The sequence below is a fragment of the Coregonus lavaretus genome (assembly GCF_964263955.1).
Source record: "Coregonus lavaretus genome assembly, chromosome: 15".
NCBI classification, from domain to species: domain Eukaryota; kingdom Metazoa; phylum Chordata; class Actinopteri; order Salmoniformes; family Salmonidae; genus Coregonus; species Coregonus lavaretus.
The window spans coordinates 13,457,077-13,472,668 of NC_140002.1; positions in this window are offsets into that span (position 1 = coordinate 13,457,077).

Consider the following 15,592-nt stretch of genomic DNA (forward strand, 5'->3'; position numbering starts at 1 on the left):
AAAAGGCTTGGAGTTTGCCAAAAGGCACCTAAAGACTCTCAGACCATGAGAAACAAGATTCTCTGGTCTAATGAAACCAAGATTGAACTCTTTGGCCTGAATGCCAAGCATCGCGTCTGGAGGAAACCTGGCACCATCCCTACGGTGAAGCATGGTGGTGGCAGAATCATGCTGTGGGGATGTTTTTCAGTGGCAGGGACTGGGAGACTAGTCAGGATCGAGGCAAAGATGAACAGAGCAAAGTACAGAGAGATCATTGATGAAAACCAGAGCGCTCAGTACCTCAGACTGGGCCGAAGGTTCACCTTCCAACAGGACAACGACCCTATGTACACAGCCAAGACATCGCAGGAGTGGCTTCGGAACAAGTCTCTGAATGTCCTTGAGTGGCCCAGCCAGAGCCCGGACTTGAACGTGATCGAACATCTCTGGAGAGACCTGAAAATAGCTGTGCAGCAACGCTCCCCATCCAACCTGATAGAGCTTGAGAGGATCTGCAAAGAAGAATGGGAGAAACTCCCCAAATACAGGTGTGCCAAGCTTGTAGCGTCATACTCAAGAAGACTTGAGGCTGTAATCGCTGCCAAAGGTGCTTCAACAAAGTACTGAGTAAAGGGTCTGAATACTTATGTAAATGTAATATTTCAGTTTTGTATTTGTAATAAAATAACAACAATTTCCAAAAACCTTTTTTTTTTTGCTTTGTCATTATGGGGTATTGTGTTTAGATTGATGAGGGGAAAAAACGATTTAATCCATTTTAGAATAAGCCTGTAACCTAACAAAATTTGGAAAAAGTCAAGGGGTCTGAATACTTTCCGAAGGCACAGGTGTTGAAGAGCAACATTGTCCCAGACAGGTTTCAGTCACAGTACATTTATTTTAGGCTAGCAGTGTTTCTGTCAGGTTTCTGTACTGCACATGTGATGGCAGAGTATGCAAAACAAATGTGCACCCGATTGCAAAAAATCATCATGATATCATTCGGCGGGTAGGCCTACTTTGCAGTCAACATTTAATTGGGAAGGTTTTTTGGGGAAAAGGTTGAAAATTACATTCTGCATGCATCGCAGATTTTATATAGCCGATAGGCTTTATATCTTCACTTTAGCAGGGTTTACTTCAGGCTGACTACTAGCATCTATTGAGTTGCAATTTCCCATGAATTGAATGTCCAAATCAACTAAAAGTATATACAAAATAAGTTTTGCATCGACACAATCCTTTTACTGTTTGCGACTCACAAATTATTATTTTGATTACCATGATTAGATTCACGGCGATTTAACTGAACCCCAACTACTACAATGGCGAAACACATCATTCAATTCGTTAAAAATAATCATTTAAAAACAATAGTTTCATATGAATTAAATGAATCACTATTATTATTAATTTTTTATATTTTGAGAAATGTGAAGAGGGGCATCCGTTATATAGTAAATTCAATTTGTATGGCCTAAACAAGATCAATAGGGGGGCTTTTTGAGCTGCGTGTCTCATGTCTTCACTGTTCTTTCATGCGCAATGACGCACCGGACCTCTCCGCTGCCTATCAGCTATTCCTCTATGTTCTTCTGGATTTATATAGAAAACTTGTGCAGATTTTAATGATTTTATGTGTGTTATGATTGCTAGTTAACCTATTGCAGATCTGGACAAACGATCCACCTACCACTCTTGCAGTGGTGTAAATACTTTAAAGCACTACTTTAAGTCATTTAAGTCATTTTTGTGGGTATCTGTACTTTACTATTTATATTTTTGACTACTTTTACTTTTACTTCACTACATTCCTAAAGAAATGAATGTACTTTTTGCTCCATACAATTTCCCTGACCCCCAAAAGTACTTGTAAACAGAGGAAATGTGGCTATATGAAAGACATTATATAGTAATACCTGCAAAATGGGAAAATGGGGAATGTAAACCCCCCCCCACCAGTCAAAAGTTTGGACACACCTACTCATTTTAGGTTTTTTCTTTATTTCTACTATTTTTAACATTGTAGAATAATAGTGAAGACATCAAAACTATGAAATAACAAATGGAATCATGTAGTAAACAAAAAAGTGTTAAACAAATCAAAATATATTTTAGATATGAGATTCATCAAATAGCCACCCTTTGCCTTGATGACAGCTTTGCAAATTCTTGGCATTCTCTCAACCAGCTTCACCTGGAATGCTTTTCCAACAGTCTTGAAGGAGTTCCCACATATGCTGAGCACTTGTTGGTTGCTTTTCCTTCACTCTGCGGTACGACTCATCCCAAACCATCTCAATTTGGTTGAGGTCAGGGGAATGTGGAGGCCAGGTCATCTGATGCAGCCCTCCATCACTCTCCTTCTTGGTAAAATAGCCCTTACACAACCTGGAGGTGTGTTGGGTCATTGTCCTGTTGAAAAACAAATGATAGTCCCACTAAGCCCAAACCAGATGGGATGGCGTATCGCTGTAGAATGCTGTGGTAGCCATGCTGGTTAAGTGTGCCTTGAATTCTAATTAAATCACAGACAGTGTCACCAGCAAAGCACCCCCACACCATAACACATTTACATTTACATTTTAGTCATTTAGCAGACGCTCTTATCCAGAGCGACTTACAGTTCGTGAGTGCATACATCATTTTTTTATTTTTCATACTGGCCCCCCGTGGGAACACCTCATCCTCCACGCTTTACGGTGGGAAATACACATGCGTAGATCATCCGTTCACCCACACCGCATCTCACATAGACACGGCGGTTGGAACCAAAAATCTCCAATTTGGACTCCAGACCAAAGGACACATTTCCACTCGTCTACTGTCCATTGCTCGTGTTTCTTGGCCCAAGCAGGTCTCTTCTTCTTATTGGTGTCCTTTAGTAGTCGTTTCTTTGCAGCAATTAGACCAAGAAGGCCTGATTCACACAGTCCCCTCTGAACAGTTGATGTTGAGATGTGTCTGTTACTTGAACTCTGTGAAGCATTTACAGTCGCTTGCGAAAGTATTCACCCCCCTTGGCATTTTTCATTTTGTTGCCTTACAACCTGGAATTCAAATTGATTTTTTGGGGGTTTGTATCATTTGATTTACACAACATGCCTACCACTTTGAAGATGCAAAATATATTTTCTTGTGAAACAAACAAGAAATAAGACAAAAAAACAGAAAACTTGAGAGTGCATAACTATTCATACCCCCAAAGTCAATACTTTGTAGAGCCACCTTTTGCAGCAATTACAGCTGCAAGTCTCTTGGGGTGTGTCTCTATCAGCTTGGCACATCTAGCCACTGGGATTTTTGCCCATTCTTCAAGGCAAAACTGCTCCAGCTCCTTCAAGTTGGATGGGTTCCGCTGGTGTACAGCAATCTTTAAGTCATACCACAGATTCTCAATTAGATTGAGCAGTATGCTTAGGGTCATTGTCCTGCTGGAAGGTGAACCTCCGTCCCAGTCTCAAATCTCTGGAAGACAAAACAGGTTTCAAGAATTTCCCTGTATTTAGCGCCATCCATCATTCCTTCAATTCTGACCAGTTTCCCAGTCCCTGCCGATGAAAAACTTCCCCACAGCATGATGCTGCCACCACCATGCTTCACTGTGGGGATGGTGTTCTCGGGGTGATGAGAGGTGTTGGGTTTGCGCCAGACATAGCGTTTTCCTTGATGGCCAAAAAGCTATACCTTCTTCCAAATGTTTGGGGAGTCTCCCACATGCCTTTTGGCGAACACCAAACATGTTTGCTTTTTTTTTTCTTTAAGCAATGGTTTTTTTCTGGCCACTCTTCCGTAAAGCCCAGCTCTGTGGAGTGTACGGCTTAAAGTGGTCCTTTGGACAGATACTCCAATCTCCACTGTGGAGCTTTGCAGCTCCTTCAGGGTTATCTTTGGTCTCTTTTTTGCCTCTCTGATTGATGCCCTCCTTGCCTTGTCCGTGAGTTTTGGTGGGCGGCCCTCTCTTGGCAGGTTTGTTGCGGTGCCATATTCTTTCCATTTTTTAATAATGGATTTAATGGTGCTCCGTGGGATGTTCAAAGTTTCTGATATTTTTTTATAACCAACCCTGATCTGTACTTCTCCACAACTTTGTCCCTGACCTGTTTGGAGAGCTCCTTGGTCTTCATGGTGCCACTTGCTTGGTGGTGCCCCTTGCGTAGTGGTGTTGCAGACTCTAGGGCCTTTCAGAACAGGTGTATATATACTGAGATCATGTGACAGATCATGTGACACTTAGATTGCACACAGGTGGACTTTATTTAACTAATTATGTGACTTCTGAAGGTAAATGGTTGCACCAGATCTTATTTAGGGGCTTCATATCAAACGGGGTGAATACATATGCACGCACCACTTCTCCGTTATTACTTTTTTTGAATTTTTTGAAACAAGTAATTTTTTTCATTTCACTTCACCAATTTTGACTATTTTGTGTATGTCCATTACATGAAATCCAAATAAAAATCCATTTAAATTACAGGTTGTAATGCAACAAAATCAGAAAAACTCCAAGGGGGATGAATACTTTTGCAAGGCACTGTATTTGGGCTGCAATTTCTGAGGCTGGTAACTCTAATGAACTTATCCTCTGCAGCAGAGGTAACTCTGGGTCTTCCATTCCTGTGGTGGTCCTCATGAGAACCAGTTTCAGAAATTCCACAAATTAACTTTTAAGAAGGCACACCTGTTAATTGAAATGCATTCCAGGTGACTACCTCATGAAGCTGGCTGAGAGAATGCCAAGAGTGTGCAAAGCTGTCATCAAGGCAAAGGGTGGCTATTTGAAGAATCTCAAATATAAAATATATTTTGATTTGTTTAACACTTTTTTGGTTACTACATGATTCCATATGTGTTATTTCATAGTTTTGATGTCTTCACTATTATTCTGGTACTCTGTAGCTCAATTGGTAGAGCATGGCGCTTGTAACGCCAGGGTAGTGGGTTCGATCCCCGGGACCACCCATACGTAAAAATGTATGCGCACATGACTGTAAGTCGCTTTGGATAAAAGCGTCTGCTAAATGGCATATTATATTATTATATTATTCTACAATGTCGAAAATAGTAAAAATAAAGAAGAACTCTTGAATGAGTAGGTGTGTCCAAACTTTTGACTGGTACTGTATATCACATTCACAGGAGGCATGACACACCCATTTGTGTACACTGAGTCAAGACCATATTTTCAGTTTGCATTTTGGTAAACTGGTACAGCAGTTTAGATAAACTGGGACACCATTATTATAGTCCTAATTGTACACCAATGACAATTGAATTACATTTTGTTTGATTAGGAAACATCTGAAGATTTCAGAAATGTATCATGTGTTGGGCTAATATGTTGGATAGATGTCTGAATTCACTCAAATAACAGTACTAATTTACATTTTTACATTTTCATCGTTTTTTTCGTACTGGTTCCCTGTGGAAATTGAAATCACAACCCTGGTGTTGCAAGCGCCATGCTCTACCAACTGAGCCACACGGGACCAGTACTAATAACAGTCCTACAAGAAAAAATGAAAAGGATATAGTATTACCGACCTAACCTAAGTAGGCTACAGGGGGTCCCTAATGTAAACTGGATCTCTTTCCTCCATAAGACTGTCCCACTTTAGCTACTCCATGCTGTCCTACTTTAGCTAGCTATGGTTGGTAAAGCGGGACAACTAAAAAAATGACAATTACAAAATGTAAACATAATATTGGCAACTTTTTTATATATATTTTGATGCACCAGTAAATAGTATGCACATTTACATTACAATTTGGCACAGTGCATTATTTATGACAGTTGTATAACCTTAACATCAAAACAGAAAAAAGCTATGTCGCTGATCTTACTGTGTACTTTGCAGGGTGAGCTCCCTGTTTGTAGCTTGCTCTGCCCCCCTCTATGATTCACACCAATGAAGTGATGTGATTTTGATCATGTGGTTTCTGCAAGGATTTAGTAACAATAGTTTAGCTTTTCTCTTGTCAGACCAAGAAATAGACAAGTCAGGATTAAGCTGTCACAGTTTATATGATGCCCCACTCTTTCTAAATTCACCCTATTTATCAAAAAAAACATTTTCAACTTAAGTTTAAGCAATATAAATTGAACTTTCAACATTCATCTCCAATGGTATTGTACTTAATCATATAAAAACTGCTGAATGGGTCCAAAAACGTGCTGCGATTGTGTTATGTTGATGATATACCAGAAATCACCAAAACGGGTTTGCCCTGCTGCCTACTAATATGAAGCAGATGATAGTATGAAAGGATACACAGCAGCCAGTAGACTATCTAACACATGTCCACTGAGTGTATTGATCACAGACCACAAATCCCGGGGGACTATTTTCTCTCCCCACTGCCTGAGAACGAGACTGGCATGCTAAGTAGGCCAAGCATACGCACGGTGAGCGCATTCAAACATTAGCCAACTCCATTAGCCCATGGAGCAGCAATAAGCACTGCCATGGGACACGGGAGTAGGCTGAGAGCACTTGTGCTTGCAAACACTCACACGGTAATTAAGTGATTGGTAGGCCTACACTACGCACAATAACCACCCTAACCGAGCGTCGTCACTGAAAGGTTCGTAAAAGCGCAAAGGCGCGGGAATAAAGGCCTGGTTGCCTGCAAAAGCCCTCTGTTTTCTATTCTCCTAAGTATCTCTATTCTCCTACACCTGAAAGATTGGCGGAGCTGTCCTTTCAGCACCACACACACAAGGGCACAGTTTGTCACATAAAATCGTGCCTATCTAAACAATATGGTGTGAATTAAATTTGGGTTGTTCATCTTTTTTCAATTTAAGCTAGTTATCAAGCTTCTTGATAACTAGCTTCTTATTCATTCACATTTGACCATGGAATAACAACATGCAAATAAGGCCACTGGGAGGACTTAAATTACCATTTAAGGCTATATAGACAAAATGTCAATCCACATGAGTGAAAAGAAAGCATACAACATTTTAGGCTTCGCCTATGTGAGTTGACAGTATAGGCAAGGCCTCATTACAAGAAGTTCTGACCATTCATTAAAAATATATTTTTAGTAGGCTAGGCCTATAGCAAAGTATCCCTTTAAGAAAGAGCGTATATTTGCCTACCTCAAAAAATTCTTCATTTTGATGATTTTGCCGAGTTCCTTATCTTTTCTTTAGAATTGACACACGGCCATTGACCGATGTATTCCTGCATAAAAAAAAGAAACAAGTGGGAAGGGAAAAACATCATTTTACATTATTAATACAAGCATACAGAAACATAAGGATAGCATATAACGTTTTAATGTCTGGTGAATGGCGCGTCTTATTTGGTCGGCAGTTTCCATGGTGCTGTTGTGCCGTCAGATTATAGGCTATATGCTACATTGTTGTGAGCAAGTAAACCACATTGAATCGATATAGCCTAGCCTACCAGTTCTTCAGGTAAGGCTACCTGCAATATGATGGAAAGAACATTCTTAATCTCATTATAAGGTAAATAAATCACACAGTTGTGTGGTTTGGTGCAGCCTTAGCCTATTTCTCGAAGCTAATAATTGGCACCCAAGGCACACCATGCATAACACGAGCTCTCGAGTAACACAATGAAATCAATCGTGCGTCCTGAAAAGGAACATGCACATATTTACAAATAGATCAATAATTGCACTCACAGGAAAGAAGCAGAATGCCAGATAAAGAGCCGGATAAAGACGCAATAGATTGCCGCCGGTGGTGGCCTCGCGTTTGTGCGATTGTCCTCTTCACTCGATAGCAGGTAACTGTTCTTCCTCCATGATGACAGCGTCACTGAGGGGATGAGGAGACCGAGCGGCAGAACAGCATCGCAATGCAGAGTCGGTGCCGCCGCGAGGTGGAGTAGAGAGCGTCAGCCCAGCCCAAGCCTCGCGCTCCAGACAGACACCTTCGTAAAAACAAAACGGGTCACAGACTCATCAGACCCAAAGAGATGTCCACCTAAATTATATAATTTTATCAGATTGTCATGTTTGTTTTGTGTCGCCTAGGCCAGCTAGCCTACTTGGTAATTGCGATGCGTCTGGCTATAAAATAGCCTAGGGCGCAGGAATCGCAGTCTGTCAACCATAAAAAAAGCTCTATATTTGTGACACTATAATAAGATTATATGGGCTATTTATAGGGCTATTAAGTCTATATACTTCTTGGATGCGCGAGCACGCACCTCAAGGTTTTAAATTATATGTTCAAATGAGCTATCAATATTATCTAGTCGTGTGATTTACAGGCTCCGAGAACTTCTGTTATTTCTGTTTGTGTCCAACGTTTTACAGTGCATCGTCTTATAGGGCTATGTGTATATGATTGCACTACTAGGCTATCGATCTGTTTGTTGTATGGTCTCAAGAGAGACCTGGCAACTTGTCTACCATGATGCAGGTTTTCTCTCTAATTATAACCTATTATTAATTCTGATTTGGTCTCTAGGTTAACTGTATCCATACACTGGAAATATTAGTTGTGCATGGTTGTTTGACAACCATTATAACCAAGACTAAGAATCAAGATGTTAATTAAATGTGTGTAGCCATGATGCAGCAATTGGTTTGCACTTAGCATCATTGCCCTTTCAATGCCATCTGTTCGTCTGGACATTACATTGACAAACTGACACAGTCACTGAGGGATATAGCACAATAATGACAACATGTCCCCATGAGCTCCGGAGTTGGTTAATGTAGACTGTGTGCCCATGAGCTCCCAAGTCTCGAAAGCGGTGTCTTTTGGCGTCCACGATTAGCTAGCTAGTTGACCACTGCATGGCCAGTGTGAGCCAGCATGCCAGCTACATTTCAGTCACTAACTAACCTTTAAATGTGTTGAAACATAAGAGTATTTGGCTGAAAACGAACAAGTAGCCAGTTGTTGTCCATGGTGGAATCAAATATAACCCACTGGCTCCTGAAGCCTATGTCCCCATGAGCTCCCGAGTCTAAAGCTAGCGTCGCGAATTAGCATTTCGCTAGCTAGCAGGGCAGTTTTATAAGAAATAAAAAAGCCCTCCTCTGCGACAATGTAATTGGGGAGTGGGAATGTCAGATTCGTTTTTGAAGTTTATGTTCACTGTCATTGAAGTTGGTGGTTACTACTGGTTTCAGATCCCAGGTGAGAGAAATTGTCTGCCACGATTCGTGTTTTGGTAAGGTCTCGGAGTGATGTCACGCACTCAAGAAGGCGCATCCAATCACCCGACGGGTTCTATGTCGAGAGAGTCTTCTTCTTCTTCTTCTATGAGGTTTAACGGCGGTTGGCATCCAATTTGTTGCATTACCGCCACCTACTAGACTGGAGTACAACTCCCTTTTCTTTTCCTTGAAAAATAAAACAAAGCAAAGAAATACCCTACCATCTAACACTACACTCACAAATTCAAAACTATAACTAATAATTAACCCTACCCTTCTCCACTATTTAAATATACTCACTCCTACCTCATGCCCTCAACCTGAAATGATGGGACATCACCACTTAACACTCCCTGTAACTCTTCTGCTGTCAAGTCTCGCACACCCAAATATCCATCTGCAGCTGCCACCACAACCTCAATTTTCTTCGACTTACGTTCCATCCCTGCAGTACAATTAATAACCATTGCTATAAACGCTAAAAATCCAATCTTACTGAAACATTTATCACTTGCTTGCCTATCCCACTGGACTGGTACATATCTCCTACTCTCACCACTCCCCCTCCTTGACCCCTCTTCCTCTACTTTCTTCACTGCCTCCGCATATGACAATTTCTTCTCTACTCTTACCCTGGAAACCTCAACCTGCTTTTCTCGCACTGGACATGTCTGATCCCCAGCCCCATGGCCACCCCTACAATTAGCACATACCACCACTTTCCCCACTGCTTCACATTCCTTTGTCTCATGCCCTTCTGCACACTTCTCACACCTTGGAATCTCCCTCCTACATACTGCTGCCACATGCCCATAAGTTTGACACCTGTAACATTGTAATGTACTCGGCACATAAGCTCGTACAGGATAACTTATATATCCTAATTTCACTTTATCAGGCAAAGACTCAACTTCAAAACTCAAAAGAACAGACAATGACTCTTCTGTTTCCCCACTCTCGCCACCCTGTTTGCGTCGCACCAAACAATGGGAATATTCTCCTTCAGTTGATCCACTTTTACATTTACTGCTACCCCAGTAATCACTCCTTTCAATGGCGCCCTTTTCTTGAGAGCGAAATAATTCACAATTCTTTCCCCCGTTTGTTTAACTCTGAGCGCCTTCTCCCTCTGCCCAACAGAAACACAAACAATTATCACTAGACCACTTCTGGTTACCCTCTCCGATTCCACTATACCCAACGCTTTTTCACCCATCTTGAAACCACAAATGGATCAGCCAAAAGGCAAGGATCCACTTTTTCCACAAACTTCACTCCTACTGTCACAGACTCATCTTTATCCTGACCCTCTGTGCAAGCCTCTGGCTCCGAGCACTTCACCACACCTACCACCTCCGATACTTCACCCTCATTCACTTCCATTTCTCCTCCTGTCTTCAGCTCACTTTGCTTACATTTCCTACCACTCTACTTTAACAAACCTTCTCCCTTTTTCCCGCCATTTTTTCCCCACTCAAACTCACAGTCTTCCTCCCTCTCTCTCTTAGACCTCCTCTGCCTCTCTTTTTCCCTCCATTCCTCCTCATTCATACAAGTATACGTCTCCTTATGATAATACTGCATTTCTCCTAACCACCATCGGTTTCTTGCCTTCGCAAAGGACTCCATTTTCCCCCTCCTTTCCCTTCCGGCATCTATTCTATCCTCTGGACTTGTGTCGACATCTTGGCCTCGTCGAGAGAGTCATGATTCTACAAGCTTTTCGTTTAAATGTCGTTCACCATAAGGGGCTTATTGGAGCTGTCATTTGTGACTGACACTTGTAAAAGTGTGCTTTAAACAATGTACATTTGTTGATTGCCAGACATACAAACAAGATTATGTCTTGATACATTTGAAACGAGCGAGGGCTAGTTGTGGCCGTAACCGGACTAGCTTGTGAACGACTCTTGGCGGAATACATTGAACGACTCTTGGCGGAATGCATTGCTTGACTGAGGGTGTTAAGCACAATATCGTTTGCGAACTGCAGCACCACAAACGATTCGTTCTCGAGTTCGAGTTTGTTGAGCGAAGGCTGTGTGTGTTTGGTTCTACAAAGCTGTGTCCATAACATTCAATAAACAATTAATTGCATTCATTCTTGCACCATGCGATCAATTATCAGTTCTAAACATGTCTTTTTCTTCTCTATGCTGCCTGCAGCATGATCTATTTTCCGCAGACTGGTCTCATAGACTAGACGTAACATGGTAAATGTAAATCTGAGACACTCAAATTAGTATGATATGTTACGTTTGGTATGGTTACATAAGATAGAAGGTTACTTAAGTCAAAAACTAAAGGAGGGTGGTTGGTTGAGGTGGATGGGTGGCCTATAACTCGAACGTCTAGCAACCTAAAGGTTGCGCGTTCGAATCTCATCCCGGTCAATTTTAGCTAATTAGCAACTACTTACTACTTTTTAGCTACTTTGTAACTACTTAGCATATTAGCTAACCCTTCCCCTAAACTTAACCTAACGCCTAACCATAACCCCTAGTGCTAGCTAACATTAGCGTTAGCCACCTAGCCAGCTAGCTAATGTTTACCACACCAAATTGAAATTATACATTTTGCAAATTTGTAACATATTGTACGTTTTGCAAATGAGTCATTAAAAAAAGCAGAAGTTCCCATCACTTCTACAAATGTAACACGACTACAATCTATTGATACAAAATGTCAACCGTGTGATGACACCATATGCTCATGGGCAAATCTAGCAAGGAATCTTTGTGCACGCCACAGCCTAAATATAGATAGACAAACTATTACATTGTCAAATTAAATAGCATAGCATACGGTAGTTAATCTACCTGCATAGGTTAAGCTCTCCCCTCCATTAATTTAAAGTTTGGGTTAAATTGACAGCTAAAAAGACATGGCATAATTATGGTGGCAAAAAGCATCAGTGCAGTGCGTCAATGAGTCAATCCAACTCAGCGTTTCCCAAACTTGGTCCTGGGGACCCAAAGGTGTGCACGTTTTGTTTTTGTTTTTCATCATCAAGCTTTGATTATTTGAATCAGCTGTTTAGTGCTAGGGCAAAAAACAAAACGTACACACCTTGGGGTCCCCAGGACTGAGTTTGGGAAACGCTGACCTAGAATGTAACTGTATTATCAAAACAATTATTGCCTATAGGCTACTTGTCCGTAGTGAATGCTCCAGAAAGGCCTACAGATGAATTGCATCACTACTTTTGCATTAGCCTATAACAATAAGAAACCAAATGGCAAGTGGATGTACAGTACCAGTCAAAAGTTTGGACACATCTACCCATTCAAGGGTTTTTCTTTATTTTTACTATTTTCTACATTGTACAATAATAGTGAAGACATCAAAACTATGAAATAACACATATGGAATCATGTAGTAACCAAAAAAGTGTTAAACAAATCAAAATATATAATTATTTTTTTACTTTAAAACTGAAAAACTCTGTCATACCTTTGAACTGAACACATTTCTTAAGGCTAAAAAACAGGTTTCTTTCATTCCTTCAACAAAATATTTTTAAACATTCATGCCCTTTTAGGTATGATACCTTAACCCTCGTTAAGCATAGTAAAGAGCCGTACCTGCTGCGGTAGCCCATTGTATTTTTCCTACTTGCCCAAAAGTAAACTAGGTAGGCTATTTGGAATGCATCAGTGCGCATGCTGGTCAAGGACTCCAAACGGGTGAGGCATCCAGTTTCCTCAAGCGCAGTTCATGAGGAGCGCACAGGCACCGGTAGATTTTTAGAACATTTTTAAAAAATTGTTTTAATGAAATATATGAATATATAAAATATAGTTGGTAGGCTATTTGGAATGCGTTAGTGCGTGCCGGTCAAGGACTCCAAAGGGTGAGGTATCCAATTTCATGAGCGCAGCCCACAAGGAGTGCACACTGCACCGGCAGACTTTTGAAAAAAAAATGTATGACATTTTATTTATGTTTACATACAGTGCATTCTGAAAGTATTCAGACCCCTTGACTTTTTCCACATTTTCTTACGTTACAACCTCTAAAATTGATTAAATAGCCCCCCCCCCCTTAATTACACACAATACCCCTTAATTACAAAGCAAAAACAGGAATTTAAACATTTTTGCAAATGCATTAAAAATAAAAAACTGAAATATGACATTTACATAAGTATTCAGACCCTTTACTCAGTACTTTGCTGAAGCACCTTTGGCAGCGATTACAGCCTCAAGTCTTCTTGGGTATGACGCTACAAGCTTGGCACACCTGTATTTGGGGAGTTTCTCCCATTCTTCTCTGCAGACCCTCTTAAGCTCTGTCAGGTTGGATGGGGAGCGTCGCTGCGTAGCTATTTTCAGGTCTCTCCAGAGATGTTCGATCGGGTTCAAGTCCGGGCTCTGGCTGGGCCACTCAAGGACATTCAGAGACTTGTCCCGAAGCCACTCCTGCATTGTCTTGGCTGTGTTCTTAGAGCCGTTGTCCTGTTGGAAGGTGAACCTTTGCCCCAGTCTGAGGTCCTGAGCGCTCTGGAGCAGGTTTTCATCAAGGATCTCTCTGTACTTTGCTCCGTTCATCTTTTCCTCGACCTGACTAGTCTCCCAGTCCCTGCTTCTGAAAAACATCCCCACGCTTCACTGTACGGATGGTGCCAGGTTTCCTCCAGACGTGAAAATTGGCATTCAGGCCAAAGAGATCAATCCTGGTTTCATCAGACCAGAGAATCTTGATTTTCATGGTCTGAGAGTCCTTTAGGTGCCTTTTGGCAAACTCCAAGCGGGCTGTCATGTGCTTTTTACTGAGAAGTGGCTTCCGTCTGGCCACTCTACCATAAAGGCCTGATTGGTGGTGTGCTGCAGATGGTTGTCCTTCTGGAAGGTTCTCCCATCTCCAGAGAGGAACTCTGGAGCTCTGTCAGAGTGACCATCTGGTTCTTGGTCACCTCCCTGACCAAGTCCCTTCTCCCCCTTGATTGCTCAGTTTGGCAAGGCGGCCAGATCTAGGAAGAGTCTTGGTGGTTCCAAACTTCTTCCATTTAAGAATGATGGAGGCCACTGTGTTCTTGGGGACCTTCAATGCTGCAGAAATATTTTGGTACACTTCCCTAGATCCGTACCTCAACACAATCCTGTCTCGGAGCTCTACGGAAAATTCCTTCGACCTCATGGCTTGGTTTTTGCTCTGACATGCACTGTCAACCGTGGGACCTTAAATAGACAGGTGTGTGCCTTCCCAAATCATGTCCAATCAATTTAATTTACCACAGGTGGACTCCAATCAAGTTGTAGAAACATTTCAACGATGATCAATTGTTACGTGAATTATTAAACAAACTATTTCAGTGTCTCTGTGCGTCTCCGAAAAGGTTGTACGTTTTTTTGGGATTTAAGTAATGGACAGAGTCCCGATCTGCATAGTCAGAGATCTTTATTCATTGAGAATTCTGCCATCACAATTTCAGAGTCCATCTTTTATACTCATACGTCATACAAAAAAATCCCTCCCCTCTGTAGGCGGGCTGTAGTTTTTCACTCTAAAACTGCTCTCCTGACCATCAGTTCACACACACACACATATACACACATGCATACACACATACATACACACACACACACACACATGCATACACACACTCATACATACACACTTTCTTATCATAGCCTACTCCCTGCATTCCTCAGTTATCGCCATTCTCACAATATTCTGCACCATGTTTTCATACTCATTAAAAAGCCTAACAGTTTCTCTCCTCCCTAAATTCCTCAGTTATCAGTTGCCTGTAGACAGTTCTCCTTGTCCTTTGTTGTCTGGCCTAACTCTTACTCACATTGCTAAATAGTGGCTCAATGCCATAGTCTTTACTGGTCCTACACTCACACATTTCTAACACATTATACACAGTTTCAGGGTGTAATAATTAGTCATTAATAATTAATCTATCAATTCCACCCTTTGACTAAATATTACGCACATACAAAATATGTTGTTATAGAAATTAATCACACTCATTGAAGTATATAAGTAGGTTTGCATATAAAAACATTAAAAAGTGTATCATTCAATACAGGTTAATCAGGGTTACCCCATGATTAAAAGCGTAACGTTACTCTTTAGCAATGGTACCTAACCTGTTTACCCACTATCTGGAAACAACAGTCTAAGCCTGTAGTGAAGAACATTTGCTTCATCACATCCTGCAATATTGATTAATTAGTACATCATACTTACACAAAAATCATTACAATAACTTTTAAACTAGAGATTTGTAGTTCTAGGTTAACATCCAGTCTCAAACTATCTGAATCGTTGTCGTCCTCCACCAAGCCTGGTGGGTCATATTCTTCATTCCTTAGGTCGGAGTCCGGGATTGGGCCGTATCTCACCATCTGCTGTGATACTGCTCCAACGCCACAGGGAATAAGACAACATCCACAAAGAACAAGCATACCCATAGATGCTATAGCTGCACCCAGAATAGTTACAACAA